We start from the raw sequence: 3,582 nt of genomic DNA, 5'->3' as shown, positions 1-3,582 counted from the left end.
ATCCTCGAAGTGGTTTCCCACTTCTCCTCCAGGCGAATGCCGGGATGGTACCTAACTTAGGGCCACGGCCGCTTCCTTCCTTGTCTATCCCTTCCAATCTTCCCATCCCCCCACAAGGCCCCTGTTCAGCATAGCAGGTACTGGGCGAGGTACTGGTCATTCTCCCCAGTTGTATCCCCGACCAAGAGTCTGAAGCTCCAGGACACTGCCCTTGAGGCGGTAGAGGTGGGATCCCTCGCTGGAGGGTAAACAGATGATGATAATGATAGTACAGAATGGGAAAGGAACGGGTAGCAAGAAGGAAATTGGAAAGAGAAGTTAAGGGAAAGAGAAGAAGGTGGATGGATCAGATTTAGAAGGACATTAGAGAAGCTGGATTGGATGAGCAGGAGAAGTTAACCACACCCGGGCGACTGGAGTGGGACATTGATGATGATAATGATGATGTTATAGAAGAATGCTGAAGGTGAGATGGGTAGATAGAATCACGAATGCACCGACACAGATGACGACGATATCACGAATGAAGAGATACTGAATCGAAAAGGTGAGAGGAGATCGATTTGGCTAAATTTGATCAGAAGAAGATACAGAGTGATAGGGCACATCTTAAGACACGTAGGACATGTACAGCTGGTTTTTGAGGTAGGAGTAGGCCAAGGTACGAATACGACAAGCGGATTAGAGCAGATGTGGGATGTAGTAGTTATGTAGAAATGAAAAGATTAGCGCAGGATAGGGTGTTATGGAGAGCTGAATCAAACCAGTCTACGGACTGATGAATCAAAGAACAACATGAGAAAATTAAGAATATATGTCTAAATTCAGATTCTCAATGGAGGATTTCTTGTGTCCTCTTTAAAAAAATCTATTTGCATCTTGTCACCCGAACTGTGGTAATAATGTTTTTTTCTTTTCTTTCTTTTTTTTTCGAGATTTTGACTCAATACTATACAATAAACTTGCCCAAAGGAACAATTAGACATGTATTACAATCAAACATACGTAATTATGGCGTGATTATACAATTAAAATCAATTTATTTTTTGACTACACTTTACGACAGCAAGACACTAGATAGAACTACACAGACACATCGAGTGACGGACGAATGCGAGCGGCAAGCGGGTGAATCATATCTCATTGTCCAAAAGTATACCCTGCTTTCCTTCCTCACAGCACATGCCAGAAGTGCTATTACCGTCTTATGTTACAAACCTACGCGAAGCCATCTTTACTTCATAGTTGTCTTTGGGTCGGGGAGCCCTGTTAGTTGAAGTGTGATTTCTCTCCCGCTTCATCAAAAAGCAATACTGATGCAGTTACAAAACCTAACACGCCGCTTTCAGTTTCTTGCTTGATCTATCATTTGTACGTTATTTCATCTCCTTCTCTTGGTAAACTCGTCCTCCAGCCAAGTGTACTCTATGATCCGTTGCCTACGCTATGATCAAATTTACGCGCCTAATATAAGCCTTCCACATAGTTACTAAGTTATACGCGAGAGGAGCTACCAACGATAACTCTTGTAGCGGCATCTAGCAGATGATGAAAGCTCTACTTCTAGTTCTCCTTGTTACCCACCAGATCATAGTAACGCCACTCGAATTTAACGAACTGATTGAAACACCTATAATATTAGGCACTACTTTGCATTTAGGGTCATTATTTGCTTTTAAGCATATAGAACTTCAGTCATGAAAGCTAAGACACAGGAAAGACGTATTTTTTACACCGAAACTTCATCAGGATCTCACGCATCTCTCTGTTTAGTTTCAGTAGTTTACAACTAGGGAGCAGCCACGGCACATGTTCCTTTCAGTGTACAGTAGATAGCAGCACAAGCATGAAGTACAGTGCCATCTATTGGGAGGAATTAAACAATCTCAATATAAATATAGTTTAAAGATAAATATGTTTATATATTACATTTAGGGACTCTTCTATGAAACAAAAAGATTTAATGTTAATTTCTTTGAAGAAATATATTATTTTATACGCAGAAGTATTTCTACATAATGCATAAACTAAACAAATTCCTTACTAAAGACCAAAGTTATAATTCTACTCGGAAATCTCCAGCAATTATGAACATTGAAATATCTAGACGACAATCTGTCTCGTTACTCTGGTCTCCCTTCAAATCGCATAAATCTTTCGCCTTTTACTAAAGATTTCCGTGGAGGGGGACATTTGATGAGTCTATAACCAATTTTTGTGACGGCTTAACCATAGTGTTAAGCCAACAAACCAATGTAAACAAAATCTTGAGATTAGAAGTGTGGCTGTCTAAAAAATAAAAATAATGTGTTACCGCTTCAGTGACATTAAGCCGTGACGCGTTGCCGCTAGATGTGAGCTTAAATATGCCGCAATGTTTATGACAAAATATCAGTGATTCAGTCACAGGAAGCACGAGCATATGATTATTATCGTCACAATCACTTTGGTCGCGGACGGCCAGTACGGAAATACTTCTAGTTGATATTATGACAATGTCAGGTAATATTTTTCGGAAGTTCGGGATGTTAGACGTGGGAAAAATAACATTCACATTTACGATATTTGAAGTTTTAATAATGCATAGGGAAAAGGTGCACGATGTGCAATATATCAACAAGCGGAATGTGGATTACCCGTGTCGTGTCTCCGCGATACCAATTATATTCAGTACTTAATGTAGGTGGTCCGCCTCTGTGGTGTAGTGGTTAGTGTGATTAGCTGCCCTGCCACCCCCGGAGGCACGGGTTCGATTCTGAGCTCTGCCACGAAGTTTTTTGAAAAGTGGAACGGGGTTCACTCAGCCTCGGGAGGTCAACTGAGCCATCCTGGAAGTGGTTTTCCGTGGTTTCCCACTTCTCCCCCCAGGCAAATGCCGGGATGGTACTTAACGCCACGGCCGCTTCCTTCCCTTTTCCTTGTCTATCCCTTCTAATCTTCCCATCCCCCACCAAGGCCCCTGTTCAGCATAGCAGGTGAGGCCGCCTGGGCGAGGTACTGTTCATCCTCCCCAGTTGTATCCCCCGACCCAAAGTCTGAAGCTCCAGGACACTGCCCTTGAGGCGGTAGAGGTGGGATCTCTCGCCGAGTCCGAGGGAAAAAACAACCCTGGAGGGTAAGCAGATTAAGAAAGAGAGAAGAGACTTCACTTAATGTAGGTTTAGAAATAAAATTACTAAAAATAATACATTTATGAACATCATACAAAGATTCCTCCCATATACTGGGTTGTTCAGAGAAGTTGTCCACCTCAAATAACTCGTGAACCGTTCAGGATATTGACATTTTGTTTTCACTTTCAGTAAAGGTACCAAACCAAAGGGCTAATAATCGGACTGTGTCATGGCGTTAATATTTTCTGAGATCATGATACTTTCGCTTCTTAACGGTACTACACTATTTTGTACATATAGCTTTAAATATACAAACATTACAAATTCAGCACCGTGATTATTTTGCAAATCGGACAAGTACTTCTCGAAAAAAAAAAATATATTCAAACATATTCAAACAGTTGAGGACTGATCTGTTCGATTCGCGCTACATATGAAACATGAGCTAGCTATTGACATACCGGTATAG

At 41.3% G+C, this 3,582-nt stretch overlaps 1 non-coding gene across 1 annotated transcript; it reads left to right on the top strand.

Annotated features, from left to right (window-relative positions):
- Positions 1 to 2,123: 2,123 nt before the first annotated feature.
- On the top strand, positions 2,124 to 2,241 carry LOC136882497 (U5 spliceosomal RNA). Its single transcript, XR_010861199.1, has one exon. It is a non-coding gene; the product is annotated as a U5 spliceosomal RNA (small nuclear RNA).
- The last annotated feature ends 1,341 nt before the right edge of the window (positions 2,242 to 3,582 follow it).

Source organism: Anabrus simplex, chromosome 10 (genome assembly GCF_040414725.1).
Source record: "Anabrus simplex isolate iqAnaSimp1 chromosome 10, ASM4041472v1, whole genome shotgun sequence".
NCBI lineage: Eukaryota > Metazoa > Arthropoda > Insecta > Orthoptera > Tettigoniidae > Anabrus > Anabrus simplex.
This window is presented reverse-complemented; position numbering and strand designations above follow the sequence as displayed.